This window comes from Miscanthus floridulus, chromosome 17 (genome assembly GCF_019320115.1).
Source record: "Miscanthus floridulus cultivar M001 chromosome 17, ASM1932011v1, whole genome shotgun sequence".
NCBI classification, from domain to species: Eukaryota; Viridiplantae; Streptophyta; class Magnoliopsida; order Poales; family Poaceae; genus Miscanthus; species Miscanthus floridulus.
This window is the reverse complement of record NC_089596.1, coordinates 98,388,199-98,405,386: the sequence shown is the minus strand read 5'-3', so window position 1 is coordinate 98,405,386 and position 17,188 is coordinate 98,388,199.

The window sequence follows — 17,188 nt, the reverse complement described above, 5'->3', positions numbered from 1 at the left end:
TGACAAAGGGAGAGAGAAATTCACAAAGATAGTAAGATAGGGGGAGCAAACAAATGAAATGACATTGTAAAGGGATCAATCAAAATTATACACAAGTAGGGGAGCAAGCTCATAAACTTGTATGTTGCATTTGAATGCGCATTTCATATATTTGCTTGCATAGCACAAGTTTTAAATTGCAATATCCATGCTTGTGTGGTGTATGCTAGTTATAGGCTTGAATGATGAAATGAAAAACTAGCATACATAGGTTAAGTAACTAGACTTATGTTTATTTTATGGAAACTAGACCCTTGCTTCTAATGTTGATCTCATGGGATATTCTAGTTTTTGTGTATGTCTAGTTACTAATGGTGCTAAAGATGGTATATTGGTGCACTCCGATTGGTATCATGCTTGAAAGGTCCATCTCTTATACCTTAGCATCATTTGGTAGACATTGTCTCCTATATTTCCTATCTAAGTATATGTGCAAGCTACAATCCTAACTCTTAGCACATATGTAGGGGGAGCAATTGCTACCATTTGGGGTTCATGAAACTTGTCCATATCCTTTACACATGGTAAATATGCTTGGGCAAGCAACATGGATTCAATTAAATTTCAATTCATATCTTTGTGTAAGGGTTATCATCAATTACCAAAAAGGGGGAGATTGAAAGCTCTAGTTTGGTTTTGGTGAATTCATAAAACCCTAAGTGCTAACCTAGTTTATCAAAGTGATTATGAGATAGGTAGCACTACTCCAAGTGATGAAGCAAATGAAGATCATGACATGATGATGATCATGGCATTGTGATGATCAAATGCTTGGACTTTGAAAAGAAGAAAGAAAAACAAAAAGCTCAAGGCAAAGGTGAAATTGATAGGAGCTTTTTGGTTTAGTGATCGAGACACTTAGAGAGTGTGATCACATTTAGGATCGATAGCCATACTATTAAGAGGGGTGAAACTCATATCAAAATGCGGTTATCAAAGTGCCACTAGATGCTCTAACTCAATGCATATGCATTTAGGATCTAGTGGAAAGCTAACACCCTTGAAAATGTTTGTGAAAATATGCTAACACAGGTGCATAAGGTGGTACACTTGGTTGTTGGAACATTTAAGCAAGGGTGGAGAAGTTAGTGAAATGAAGGAAGTGTTAGTCACTGAGAAACAGTGATCGAACGCTGGTCACGTAGGTGATCGGACTCTGACTAAACACTATTTAGCATTTGATCATGCTGATGTGGTGGTGCATAGAGAAGAGGGAGAGTGATCGGACGCTGGGCGAGTCTGGTCAGGTGTGACCGGACGTGTCCGGTTGTGACTTGAACCTTATTAGAAGTGACCGAATGCTAGGCAACTATGCGTTTGGTCCTACACTGTAGTGCGTCTGGTAACAACTTAAATGCACTAATGACCATTGAGATCGGGCGATCAGCATTTGAAGTAGGGGACACATGGCGAAGATATGAGGACCAGACACTGGGGTCCTGCGTTCGGTCAATACAACCGGCGTATTCGGTCGCCCTGATTTTTCAATGAACAGAGAGCCAACGGCTCTATTCATAGGGGTTCTCTATTTAAGCCCCATGGCCAGCTCAAGCTCACTCTCTTAGCCATTTGCATTGACATAGCAACCTTGTGAGCATAGCCAAAGCCCTCCCACTCATCTCCATCATTGATTCATCCTCTTTGTGAGATTGAGAGAGAATCCAAGTGCATTGCTTGAGTGATTGCATCTAGAGGCACTTGGTGTTCATGTTTCACTGTTGGATTCACTTGTTGCTCTTGGTGGTTGCCACCACCTAGATGGCTTGGTGCAACGGAGGAGGATTGGCATGAGTTGGTGATTGTTTGTGGCCATCTTTCGGTGATTGTGAGGGGTCTTGTGCCTTCCCTGGCGGAGCGCCAAAAGATAACCCTAGTGGATTGCTCGTGTCATTGAGTTACCTCACTTGTGGGTATGTTCTTGTGGTGTCCAATTGTGTGGATGAGGTTCATGCAACACCTCTTAGCTGCTAAACCACCAAGTGTTGGTCGACACAACGGCGACATAGCGTGTTGGCAAGCACGTGAACCTTGGGAGAATATTGGTTGTCTCTTGCCCCTTGGTATTCTCCCCTTGATTGAGTTAATATTCATCTTGTGATTGGTTTACTCCTCTACATGGCAGTATAATCACCTTACTTACTCATTTACATACCCTCAAACTAGTTGTAGTAAGCTCTTTAGTGTAGCTAGAATTGAGAGCTTGCTTTGTAGCTTAAGTTCATCTAGCGGAGCTCTTTAGTGTAGCAAGTGTGAGAGCTCTTAGTGAGTAGTGACTTAGTAAATTGTGTGTCTAGTGATCATAGTAACTAAAATTATTGGATAGGTGGCTTGCAACCCTTGTAGAGCTAGAGCAAGTTTGCTTTTTGTTATTTGTCATACTAATCAAATTGTTCTAGTTGGTTTGTAGATTTTTAAATAGGCTATTTAGCCCCCTCTAGCCATATTAGGACCTTTCAGCCGGGGTGGGTCTTGGTTGGCCAGCGTGGCCGTCCAGTGCCGCGTCCACCGTGCTGGCGCGCGTAGAGGTGGCCAGGGACCTAGCCATGGTAAAGGCGATAGATTGCAGGGTCCTATCCGCATAGTCTCTCTCTTGGGAAATAGTGTTGTGGACTGTGGGTTGATTCGGTCTTAGCACGGGGGCATTTTTGCGAAGTTGCCAGCGCGCATGGGTTGCTCGGTCATGGGCCACCTCATGGTGGGCCGCGTCCGTGCGGGCCACGCAGTGGTGGGCCGTGGAGTGGAATTCATTTTTCCTTTTCTTAAGGAATTAAAAATAGCTTTATATTTAAATTTCTGAGCTAAACTTTGAAAATTAATATCAATTCGCATAGATGTCCAAAAATTGTGAAATAAATTTTGTTTAGTTCCTAAAAATGTTTTCTATCTGATGGCATAGTTAGTTTATGCATGTCTAAGTTGATACTAAGGCCTATTAAATCAATTGCGAGTGTTTAGTATTATTTAGATTAATATTTGTAGGAATTTTTGTGGCAAATGGTTAATAGTTTTGTCCATGAAATTTTTATAGTAGGTTCATTGTATTATTATGTGCTCATTGTAATTTTGTAGCCTTAGAATAGGTTGATAAATAGGTTATCTAAGTACTCCTTGTTTTAGTATATATGAAATCATAAATAAAGTAAGAAATCCATTTTTGGTTGCTAAGATAATACGTGAATGTTTCATACCTGTTTAGTGGAAAGCAAGGGTAGCTTAGCATCTTAGTCATTAGAGTTAGCTTAGTAGCTTGGTAGGTGTATTGTTATTTTAAGAGTTGTTGCTAAAATGCTAAGTGTTGCATCATCATTGCATGCATGTAGAGAATGCGTTGGTGGAGTTCGTGACCGATGGAGAGCAGGAATACAAGGAGGTGATTGAGGAGTACGAGGAGAAGATCTTCGTACAAGAGGAAGCCTCAGAGCCACCGATGACTGACATAGCTGACCACCCGCCTGCCCAAGGCAAGCCTCGGTGCATAACCCTTATTTTGAATAAGCACTGAATATATATATCTGTGATGTGCATTTACGTTACAGGCATTTTATGGAAACCACCTGCATAAATATATCTGTCCTATGAGTCCTACTAGTACAAGTGTGAGTAGCTGCTATGCTTAGGTTTTTCGATAACGTGAGTAACCTACCGTTACTCGCAATAGGATTATTATTATCACTCTCATGATAAAATGGTGAAAGGAAATGGAGCCAGGCAGCGATATAGTATGGGTATTGGTGGGTGTAAGAGGTTGCGTCCTACGTCTAATGGGGCATAGCTTGATTACACTATTTTCCCTGTCCGTGTCGGTTAAGGACCGGCCGTTGCATTGGGTTCTAATCAAGTCACAAACTTATTATTCTGAGCACATACTTGTTTTTGGGAGTAGGAAAGGCTCATTGCTCTCTTGTCATGGGTTCCAGCTCTTTCTAGACCGACTGATTGGAGGTGGGGATGGTGGAGGTCTAAGCACCGCACTATGTCTGGGACTCCAATGTGGGGGCTTAGAGTCCAAGTTTGGATGGGGACCTAGACCCCTTGATAGGAGAGTGGTGGGTTGGTCCTGCTTGTGCCTAGGGTACAAGCGGGGTGTGTGTTTCAGGGTACCTAGCTGGGCACATTGATTCGTGAATCTCCATGAAATGCGGTACGACTTGTCTATGATCTAGCACCATAGTAAGAACTAGAAGATGAAAGATGGTGAAATGGATCTGATTGCTCAACTCTTGCTTGAAAGTAGAACAGGTGCTTACATAGAATGGTTAGCTAATAAACTAATCATGACTGCTAATAAAACACATACATAAGGTTCACTACTAGTATTGCTTTTTGCAAAAAGGAAACCCAGCAAACCATAAAGCTTATCATATCCTTTGGAGTCAGGAAATTATTCCCACTAGTTGGATAAGTCTTGCTAGTACATTGTGTACTCAGGGTTTATTTACCCCTGTTGCAGGTGTAGCTTGAAGAGTAGCTATTGTGTGGAGGATTCTTCTAGTGGGCATAGATGAATCCTTGTATTCTACCGTTAGCTATTTATTGTAATTCCGCTATTTAAATTCCGCACTCTAAACTTGGTACTGTAATAATGTATTTCTAAGAACTCTTGTTGTATGAAATAGATTAAGTTTTGTAAACTCATTCTCATTATTGAATCCTAGAGAAAAAAATGTGGATTACTGAGTTCTCCCTTGGGGTGTTCTCGATGGAACCCCCCGATGTAGCTTGCTTTCGGGGTGCTTAGTGTCTGGTGGAGGATGAGCGCCTCTGAATGTGTGTTATTTTGGGTAGTTCTGCCATAGATGATCTCATCCTCTATCTCCATAGGTAAGTCCTATGCCAGCAGGTCACCCAAGTCTATCAGACGGCTCGGGCCACTGCCGAGAGATAGATAATGAGCAGTAGAATGCCCCATGCGGGTTATGCCGACTCTGTCATGAATGATGGACCTAGATTCCACTTGGACATATTCGGTAAGAGCTCTCTGACCCTATCACTCAAGCCATCAAGGTAAGTCATGTGCCAGCGAGTCACCCAAGTCGATCGAACGGCTCAAGCAGCTGCCGAGAGATGGGTCACCCTTAATTTATGCATGTTTTCTCTTATTAGTTTCGCTATCGACCCCTCGATCTTTAAATGACGTTTGACCCTAGCAATGGCAAGGGGTCGAGCCTCACTTGGGGGGTAGTAAGAGTATGTCTATTCGGTAGACATTCTTCTTGCCTAGCTCTTTCTCATGTTAAAAAACTAGAGGCAAGGTTTTTGGAAACAAATGCTGAGTAAAACTGGTCAGACCGCAAGAAACCTATGCCCCAGTAGCTATGATGTTTTTGCTCACCAGTGTGATCAAAGTTTGTTGCCCGCACCCTGAGCTTTAGCCACCACCTTCCCAGGAAGGGTGTGGAGGGGCCCACCGGTGGAATCTCCATCAAGGAGAGACCAACAGGTCACCCAGGTCGATTAGACGGCTTGGACCGCTACCGAGAGATGGGTAAGGAGTAGTAAGATGCCCCATGTAGGTTATACCGACTCCATCATGAACAATGGACCCAAATTCCACTCTAACATATCCGATAAATAGCTCCCCAAACCCATCACTCAAGCCATTGAGGTAACTTTACCAACCTCCAGTTTACTTTCCTAGTGCACGAGCATTCATTCATCCATTCTCATACATCCAAGCATCGCATATGCAATTATTACATCATAATGCTTTGTGTTGCATCACGAAGTGGTAGTCATCTCATTCGACATGAGCAGCAACCGACCAGGGTTCGAAGGTTGGCCTACGAAGGGCTCGAGGCCACCTCGCATCAAACAGAGCTAGGGGAGAAAACGCAGATGAGCCCCAGCGTCCTTTGCCCAACCCACACAGAAGTGGACAGAGTCATATCAACCTTCTTGTTCGATCCTAACCTCGAGCCATGCCCATAGAACCTTCATTGAGGGGAGGCCAATGGACCACCTGAGTCGGTCTCTAGAATGACTTAGGCATCTATTGGGAGGCAGGTTAAGGAGTAGTGGAATGTCACATGAGGGCTATGCTGACCCTATCATGACTGATGGACCTAGATTCCACTCGGACATGCCCATTAGCAAGCTTGCCAAGCACGACACTCGAGCCATTGAGGCAAGTGTTGTTAGCTCAACCCCTCTAATTGCAGAAACCATAGACAGGGTGACACATAAAACTAGGCTGACCCCTACCGAGCCCAACAGGGCTCGGGGGCTCAACCCGCCTGACCCCAACTTGGGAATCCGACCGACTGAGGTTTGAAGGCTGGCCCACGAAGAGCTCAAGGCTGCCTCGCGTCGAATAGAGCCAGGGGAGAAAACGTAGATGAGCCCCAGTGGCCCTTGCCCGACCCTCTCAAAAGTGAACAGGGTCATCTTGACCTTCTCATTTGATCCTAACCTTGAGCCAAGCCCACAGAATCTCCATCGAGGGGGGGGCCAGCAGGCCACCTGAGTTAGTCTCCAAAATGACCCAGATATCTACCAGGAGGCGGGTTAAGGAGTAGTGGAATGCCACATGAGGGCTATGCCACCCCTATCATGAATGACAGACCTGGATTCCACTTAGACATGCCTATTAGCGAGCTCACCGAGCGGGTCACTCAAGCCATCAAGGCAAGTGATGTTAGCTCAACCCCTCTGATTGCGGAAACCATGGATAGGGTGATGATCATAAAGATGAGCCGACCCTCGACCGGACCCCTGCTATGCATGGGGGCTCGAGGAAAGCTGGACTCGCAAGGAGACTGAATGCACAGTCATAGAATGATGGCTTACATCGTACGGAGGGGATACGTACAAAAAACTAAGGATAACATTTTTAAAACAAGAGACGCTTTCTCCTACTAGTTTCGCTATCGTCTCTCTCGATCTTTAGTGAAACCAGACCCCAAGAAAGGCAAGGGGTCAGGTCTCACTCAAGGGCTAATAAGGGTATACATGTAACCATTCTAAAACAGTCACTGTGCCTGACCCCTTTCTCACGATTAAAACCTAGAGGCAAGGTTTGTGGAAACAAACATCGAGTAAAACTGGTCAGACTTCAAGAAACCTATGCCCCTATGGGGGTACAACCCTGGATACCCACGGCAGACCACATGGGCCTACACCCCTAGGGGTGGCCCAACCCACAAGATAAAGCCTTGCGGGGCACGACTCTGCTCGGCACCTCTCGTAAGACATCTAGAAGATATCCTGAAGATACTACAAGATCTGTTAGGATATGTATGATTCCAAGATTCCGGTAATCAGTTATTACTTTTTGATTATCTCTCAGATTTAACCGACTTGTAACCCTGCTCCCTAGACTATATAAGGTGGGTAGGGACCCCTCCAAACTCACACAATATCATATGATACCTAATACAAACCAACAGACCATAGGAGTAGGGTATTACATCATACTAACGACCTAAACCTGTCTAACTCATGTGTCTCTGTTGCCTTCTTGTTCTTGATCTCACGCTCCTCTTCCGATCAATCTACCTTCATGGGATACCCCTCGAAGGACTGCCAATGATATTCTGTTGACAGTTGTGCGCCAGGTAGAGTTTTGCGTGTTGTTTCCCTATCAAAAAAGATGGCTTTTTCTATAGGCTCTTCGTTCCTCCCATAGCCCGGCCAGATCTTCACGGTTGGATCAATCTCGTGGATCATCAATGCCGACAGAGTCAGAGAGCTCCTTGAGCCGGCATAGATTGATTCTGCGCCGATCACCCCCACACCTGCGATAGCAGATCCGATCTTGGAACTGCCTCCAAGGTCGCCTTCATCGACGACTCACTGCTCGCTTCCTTGCTACCAAAGGAGGTAGATTAACAATGACGATCTGATCGAATCTATCGATCGAGTTGGTCTGAACCTCGCCGATTGCCTTTCCATCACCGAATCAGCTCTGGACACTCTGGTCCAACGCCGTCCACCCACCGATCTAGATCTGCCGGAGGCTACTCAAAAGACTCTAGGAGTTGTGGCTCTACCCTTCAGGCTCACCAACACTGCTACCACCTTCCAAGATGCCCTAAGGAGCAAATTCACCAGCCAGGTGGGAGACATCCATCCTCTCACCAACCAGATCACCGATCAACCTCCGTCGGCTGACAACATGCTCCACGTTAGTTGATGCTCTGGAGCGTCCCTCTAGACCATGCCAAAGGAAAATCTAGACTCTGAGTCCCAAGGCTCTATGGAGGCCATCGCCGAAACCTTCACTGAGCAACCTCCACTTCCTCCTTTTCAGGGTGGCGCGATCTTCAACGTCAGCATCGACAGCTCCCTTTGGAATGGCGAGACCGAGGAGGAACGTGCCGCTCGTGAGAACCAGACCGCCAACATGACCAGGAGGTCAACCAGGATGTCTGGGTGCACCTCAACAATCTTCAAGATGCATGATGATGTATCGATGAACGCCGCTTTAGTCGCCATGAAGATGAAGTACGCTGCTGCCAGGAGTACGAGTAAGAGTACGGTAACTTGGACTCAACTCTTGAGCCACTCGTCCATGGCAATGCTACACACGATGGCACCAACAACCCCGAGGGCCCCCCTACATTCACAAGGGCGCTTCAAACACTTCAGTGGCCCTGTGGTTTCAAAATCACTAGGGCCGAACCCTACAAGGGGAGGATGAATCCAACACAGTGGTTATAGGCTTACACCACTGCTGTTCGCACCACCGGAGAAGACACTAGTGTCATGGCAAACTATCTTCCCATCATGCTCGCACCAACTGTCATGAACTGATTCACTAGCCTTGCCCCAGACTTCGTCGGATCCTAGGAAGAGCTAAAAAAGTCTTCACCGACAATTATATGGCTACGTGTACATGATCGGGAACCAAGCATGATCTCAACTGCATCAACCAGAAGCCATCCAAGCTCCTCCACAGCCACATCCGACGCTTTTTCGAGATGAGGAATTCTATTCCAAATGTCACGGAAGCCGAGGTCATCACCGCCTTCATCTAAGGACTCCATCACCGTGAGCTTTGCTCCAAGTTCAACTGCAAGCCGCCCACTGGGATTGGTGAGATGATCACAACCGCCAACCAGTACGCTAATGTTGAGGAAGCTGAGGTGCACTTCAATGAGGATGCGGGCACTCATCGCCCAACACGCTGCTACGACGCCTGCCCTGATAACCGCTGCCACAATGACCGCCACCACGACAACCATAGTTACCATCGTGACAGCGGCCATGAACGGACAGAAGGACCCAAGACTAGTCAAAATTGCCACCATCGGCCAGACCATATCGTCGCTGCCATCAATGAACCTCATGCCAAGCGCAACTATGATGAGCAGTACAAGAAGATTCTCGATGGCCTATGCCCTCTCCATAAGAATGCCAAGCACAAGATAAAGAACTACCTTGGTTTGGCTAAGGAGTTCTAGGACAAAAAGTTGGACGACGACGCCAATAACGGAGCTAGAGGTCGCTGACCACCTAGGGGCAATGACAATGACTTCCAGGACCACGACAATGTGGTTGCCACAATCTTTGGGGGCCTCGCCTCCACCGAGAGCAGAAGAGAATGGAAGCTTGCCACATGTCGGGTGCTTGCCATCACTATGGAGGACGCCATCGCCAACCCTAGCTATCGCCCATGGTCTGAGGTCCCCATCACCTTCAGTGGGGCCGACCAGTGGGTGGACATTCCCTACATAGGGCGTTTCCCCCTTGTCCTCGGCGCAACCGTCCAGAAGGTGCTTTCAAAAAAGTGCTCGTCGATGGTGGGAGCTCTCTGGATCTCCTCTTCGCTGAAGCCCTAAAGGAGCTGGGCCTCAGATTAGTAGATCTCACACCCTCCGACTCCTCCTTTTGGGGTGTGGTACCTGGTAGGGCCTCCAAAATGCTTGGAGAGATCACCCTACTAGTATAGTTCAGCATGGCAAGCAACTACCGCGTCGAGCACATCAACTTCTACGTCGCTGATTTCAACACTGCTTACCATGCCATACTTGGTCGGCCAGTTCTGGCCAAGTTCATGGTTGTACCCCACTACGTGTATCTGGTGTGGAAGATGCCTTTGCCTATAGGACTTCTGGTCCTATAGGCCAACCTCTCCATCGCCTATGCCTGCGAGACAGAGAGTCTCACCCTCATTGAAGCCACCGACCTCTCCATCTAGATGGCCAGCGTGGTCATCGAAGCCAAGACGTTGCCCGCCGATGACATGGAGATCCTAGAGCTAGAGCGTCCTCGTGCCTCGGCCAAGTCCAAGGAAATAAAGGAGGTCGGCCTCGGCCTCGATGACCCCTCCAAGACCATGAAGATTGGGGCTCACCTTGACCCCAAATAGGAAAGCATGCTTGTCTGCTTCCTATGTGCCAACGCTGACATTTTTGCTTGGAAACCTGTAGACATGCTAGGGGTACCATAGGAGAAGATCAAGCACTCCTAAATGTCTCGCCGACCACCAAACCGATCAAGCAGAAACTCTGCCGATTCATGCCAGACAAGAAGGGGCTATTAGGGTAGAAATAAAATGGCTCTTAGCTGTCGGATTTATAAAAGAAGTGTATCATCCTGAGTGGTTAGCAAATAATGTTCTTGTTCGAAAAAAGAATAAAGAATGAAGAATGTGTGTTGATTACACTGATCTTAACAAACACTACCCTAAAGACCCTTTCAGTTTGCCTCGGATAGACGAGGTTGTAGACTCCACCGCTAGCTGCGAACTGCTCTCCTTCCTTGATTGTTACTCTGGCTATCACTAGATCTCCCTCAAGGAAGAAGACCAGATCAAGACATCATTCATCACGCCCTTCGGTGCGTATTTCTACACCACCATGTCCTTTGGACTCAAGAACATTGGGGCGACTTATCAAAGGGCTATCCAGATGTGCCTCAATCAATAGATTGGCCACAACATCGAAGCTTACATCGATGATGTGGTCGTCAAGTCCAAGACCACCGATGATCTTCTCACCGACCTTGAAGAAACATTCACCAACCTGAAAAGGTACCGATGGAAGCTGAACCCTTCAAAGTGCATCTTTGGAGTTCCATCTGGTATACTCCTAGGCTACATTGTCAGCGCATGAGGCATCGAGCCCAATCCTAACAAGGTCTCCACCATCACCAACATGAAATGGCCAACATGCGTCAAGGATATATAGAAGCTTATAGGCTGCATGGCTGCCTTAAGCCGCTTCATATCGCGCCTCGGCGAAAAATGGCTACCTTTCTTCAAACTCCTCAAGGCCTCCGAGCACTTTTCCTAGTTGGAGGAGGTAGACACAGCTTTCGGGGAACTCAAGTCATTCCTAACAAAGCCTCTGATCATGATGGCGCCACGGCCAGACGAAACCCTTCTGCTCTACATCGCCGCTACTTCTCGTGTCGTTAGCACAACCATTGTGGTCGAACGCGAGGAGGCTGGGCACACCTATAAGGTGCAACATCCGATATATTTCATCAACGAGGTTCTTAACGAGCCTAATACTCGTTATCCTCAGGTCTAGAAGCTGCTATATGTCGTCCTAATCACATCGCGCAAGCTCCATCACTACTTCAAGTATTACAAGATCACTGTGGTCACCGAGTTCCCTCTAGGGGACATCCTCCGCAACAAAGAGGCCAACGGCCATATCATCAAGTGGGTTGTCGAGCTCGGCACTTACTCCATTGAATTTAGAAGTCGGCCTACCATCAAGTCTCAGACGCTTGCTGATTTCATCACCGAATGGACCGAGATCCAAGAGCCCATCGCTGCCACCTACCCCTAGCACTGGGTGATGTATTTCGATGGCACCCTTAACATCAACGGTGCTAGTGTGAGCATCCTGTTCATTATGCCAACCAAGGATAAACTCCGATATGTTCTCCGGATACACTTTCTGGCCTCCAACAATGTCGTCGAATATGAACCATGTCTCCATAGACTCTGTATAGCCATTGAGCTCGGTGTCAAATGCCTCATGGTATATGGGGACTCCGTGCTAGTCATCAACCAGCTGAACAAAGACTGGTCTTGCTCTAGCAAGAAAATGGATGCATATTGCGCCGAAATTAGGAAGCTTGAAGGGAAGTTCTATGGTATCGAGTACCGCCACATGGTACGTGATCAAAATTAGCTCGCCGATCACTTGTCCAAGTTAGGCTCCTCTCGCACCGTGATTCCACCGGGGGTCTTCATTCAAGATCTTCTAGCGTCATCCATTAAGGAAGAAAAGGAAATTCAGGAAGTTCCCCCCGTCGAGCAGCTGGTACTTACGGTACCTTTGCCGGCCATCGATTGGAGGGAACAGTTCATCAAGTACCTCTCCAGCGCTGAAGTACTCGCTGATAAGAATGAAACCGAACGCCTAATCCATCGAAGCAAACATTATGTGTTGGTGGATGACAACTTGATCAGGAAAAGTGCCAAGGAAGGGATTCTACAAAAATGCATCACCCAAGAAGACGGAGTGAAGCTACTTCTCGAAATTCACTCTAGTTCCTATGGCAACCACACGGCCTTGAGAACACTAGTTGGCAAAGCTTTTCGAGCTAGTTTTTGCTGGCCCACGGCCATCTCCAATTCAAAAGACCTCATCCGACGTTGTGAAGGATGCTAATTTTTTGCCAAGCAAATACACATGCCGGCACAAGAGCTGTAGACCATTCTAGCTTCCTGGCCCTTCGCATGCTGAGGACTGGACATGATTAGCCCTTTTAAACCAGCGCCAGGTGGCTTCCAGCACATATATGTCGCCATTGATAAGTTCTCCAAGTGGATCGAGTATAAACCGCTCGTCTAGACAACTGTAAAGAAAGCAGTCGAGCTCTTCGAAGACATAATCCACATATTCGGTCTCTCGAACAGCATCATCATCGACCTCGGAACTACATTTACCGGCCATCACTTTTGGGACTTCTATGAAGACTGGTGCATCTCCATCAAATACGTCTCTGTTGCCATCCTAGAGCCAACGGCCAAGTCGAACGGGCGAATGGCATGATCCTTGATGCCCTAAAAAAGAGGCTATATCAGAAAGTAGAAAAGCATCCGGGCAGATGGCTCAAGGAGCTATTAGCTATAGTCTGGGGACTGCACACTCAAGCTTGTCGCAGCACCGGTGTGTCTCCATACTTCTTGGTCTATGGCTCAGAAGCCATACTACCAGCAGATATTGCCTTCCGAGCACCTAGGGTGGTGAATTATGATGAAGAGCAAGCTGTAGCTATTCGGACAGAGGACGTCGACAGGGTCAAGGAAGAACGCCTAATCACTTGCGTCTGCACAGCCAAGTATCTAGAAGGCTTGTGGAGGAACTACAACCGCAACATCAAAGGTCATTCATTTGCTGTCGGTGACCTCATTCTCCACAGGAAACAAAAAACTGAAGGGATGCACAAGCTCTCCTCCCCCCGAGAAGGGCCTTACGTCATCAAACAGGTTACTCGACCAGGGTCTTATCGCCTATGTGACTTAGACGGAATCGATGTTCCCAACTCTTGGCACATCGAGCACCTCATATGTTTCCATCCTTGAAACACCCCAGATATGTACTCTCCACTTTATGATGAATAAAGTTTTGGTCTCCATATTTTGTCTCCATTTTTTCTCAATTATGGTTTAAATCTCCACTTATGGTCGCCGAGCTCTACGCCACTCCATGACGAACTCCAAAATGAAATCGCCATAATTGCGCCGACCACTTTTCTCCAAATCTCCAACATTTTTGTCGAACGAGTTTCTCCAAATCGTCGAATACATTTTCTCCAAATCGCCGAACATGTTTTCTCCAAATCGCCGAACACGTTTTCTCCAAATTGCCGAGCATGTTTTCTTCGAATCGCCAACGTATTTCGCCACGTGTTTCTCCAAATCGCCAAAGATTTTTCTCCAAATCTCCAAGATATTTCACCGATTAGCGAGCAGCATACATTTAGTTCTGATCTCTATGGAAAAGACCCAATCTCCGATCTCTCCCTACATGTGCTACGGGCTCTGCGCTCTGCATTATGGGTGGTCGGCTATGGTTCCTTGGTCACGCATGTTCCTCCTATATGTGCACAGGCTCCACGCTCGAGGTTATTGACTATGGGCTAGCCAAGGCCAAGAGCTCAGTAAAGAACTAACTGCTCAGACACCACTTATACTATGTCTATTTCCAAGTTATTTCGCCAGCCGCCGAGCAGCACACGTTCCGCTCTGCACTCTATGGAGAAGACCCAGTCTCTGATCTCTCCCTACACGTGCTACGGGCTCTGCACTCTGCGTTATGGGTGGTTGGTTGCGGTTCCTTGGTCATGCTTGTTCCTCCTACACATCCACGGGCTCCGTGCCCAACATTATGGACTATGGGCTAGTCGAGGCCATAGGGCTTAGTAACAAACTAAGTGCTCGGATGCTACTTATACTATGTATAATTGCATTAGGGCTATTACTACAATGATTTTTCGACACAAATATAGTCAAGCTGCATCACATGCACTTTATAACATTTATACACATACATAAATGTTTTTTGCGCACTCGCACGTCCAAACTACCCTCTAAAGATGTTATAGAGAATACCCTCCGAGCAGATCATTGTGCTCCGCCATCACCGTCCATCTCACCAAAGAAGTCTATATTGTCGGCCAGCTTCTTCGCTACGTCCTCCACCTCATCCTCCAGCTGGTAGGTTTCCGCCTCGCTCAGCCCTTCGGTGAACCCACCCCCTATCGCCTGAAGGTTGATGGCTGGGTAGTGGGACTGAACCACCGCAAGGGCGTGAGTAGCGACAGTCACAATGGCATCGCGGTTGAAGATCTTGAAGTTCTCCCACGCCGCTTTGCACCTCTAGATGATGGTGTCTGAACATTGCCGCCTACCGATGGGCTGAGGAGACAGTTCTAGGTCGACGCAGTCAAGCACCGGTTTAATTGTGGTGACTACAGCGTCGAAGTTATCCCTTTGGGTCTTGGCCTCCTACACCAGCAAATCAAACTATGTCTTGGCTTTATGACGGTAGCCTACAAGCGTTACAATGTTCTATCATACAAGGAAGTTACTTTAACAGTAACTTCGACCAGGAGGTATTCACCTTTTAGCTCCTCGGCCAGTTTGTCTGCTTGGTCTAACTCCTTCATCTTCTCCTATCAGAATTGTTTGACGGCTTGTCATAGTTGGCCGAGCTCTGCATCTTGCTCTACAAGCACAATAGTTATCACCAAAAATATGGTTGTTCAGTAATACAAAGTACATTCGCCGATATACCATACCTACTTTCTGCTCGGATACACTTCTGAGCTGTTTGGATTTCTGTTCCAACTGCTCAGAGGCACCCCTCAGTTGTTCGAAGATAGTGGCTAGCTATTTGGACTTGCTCCATAGCTACTCGAACATAGCCGCCAGCTGCTTGGACAGGACCCCCTCTGATATTCCAGGTCCTGCGCGTTGGACTATGCAAGGTCTTGTTTGCGTTAGGCCCTCTAGATGTTTTTCTCCGAGAGGTTCATCGCCTCCCTGAGTTTCTTGTTCTCTTCGGTGAGGGGCTCCATCCTCTTTATCAGCTAGTGCCGATGCTCGACAGTTTGAGTTATCCCCTGCAAATGTACAATGCTAATGACGAACTCCGATCTCCAACATCATAGACGAGCATTCCAGATGCAATACTGACCTCAATTTGTTTCTTTACTCCAGCGATGGTGGACTTCAGTCTCTTCATCTCCCTGGTGGTGTCTTCCTCCTCGATAACCACCACCTTGTCACCGTGCTTGTGGAGGATTCAGACGGATTGGAGTCGAGGTTCAGCATGCTCAACCTCTTCCACCTCGTCCTCTTCCACCATAGCTCGAGGTACCATTAGGGGGACTCTATGGCTAGACAGTAGGTCTGACCATCCCTAGCGATGCCTCATGGGGCGTCGTTGGCTCCTCAGCCACCACCAGCTTCGCTGCCCTAGACTCCAGCGCATTGCCGGCAACTCCAGCTTTTGCTCCTAAAGACACGATGGTTCCCTCTATTGCCTTGGGTATTGTCACCGACTTGTCTGCTGTTGGCGCCAATTGTTCGCTACTGTAAAGTCCACCAGTGGTGGCAGTTGACTCCTCCTCCAGCTATCGAGCGCTCGGGGGCTCCGCGATGGGAGTTGCCGGCGTTGCCTCCACCTTGGGTTTAGCCCTCGGCTGTTCGACAGTCCAGACTGGCGGGGTCAGATCCTCCATTTGCTTTGCACTACATCAGATTGGCTCATCAGTCACCAGAAAAGTTAATAGACTATAGCAAAGTAACTCCAAGACAAGGGTACTTATGGTTTGGTCTGCCGGTTCAATTTCTTGAACCGGCAGTGCCTGCTCGAGCCCCTAGGCACAGCCGTGGGGTTGACTCCCATGCTCTGGGGGGGGAGGTCCCACCTCCTCCATAGTCGACCTCTATTCTGCCTACCGCTCTAGGACCCTCTTTGCCTGCCGCTCTGGATTTACCTCCACCTATTGCTCGGGGACTTCCGTCGCTTGCCCTATAGGGACTCTCGCCGTCTGCTATACGGGGACTTCCTTCGTCTACTGCTTAGGGACTTCTTCGCTTCCCCTTGATTGATCATCCGCGCACGTGCTACGCGAAGGCTCCTTCGTGCTCAGTGGAGGAGCCGTCGGAACTTTGTCATCATTAGACCAATCGAACACTGCGGTCCTTCACATTCGAGTGGTCTGATCATTGCCAAGTGAGATGGCGCCTAGTTTGAGGGGAGCAGCAGCCACTATTTTCCTCTTCGTTTGGGCTGGCTCATCTACCGCTGCCCTCTTTCCCCGGGCTTTCTCCGACACCAGGGGAGGACTCTCTATCCGACCAGCATCCGTACCTCCGGACTCCAAAGAGACACCAATGGCACTATCTTCAGGTCAAGCCAGTGGTCGTGCATCCACCACTGGTGGCCAATCACCCCTTGGCACACCTAAAAAGTACACTGCCCTATCCTACGAGTAGATCTTTGCATAAGTGAATCAATCCACTGCTCGGCAATGACAAAGGATAAAAAGCATCAGGAATACACAACTGAGATATTTACCTGAGGGGTAGATTTTTGCAGTTAAAGGGCTTTGTATACCCTAACATGTTGAATGAGGCAAATGGAGCAAATAGCTCTGTAGCCCGCTCTTCAACAATGTCCCTCGACAGCATCTCCGGCCTCTCCCGGGTACCGTCGGTCTCCCCCTTGAACTCGAA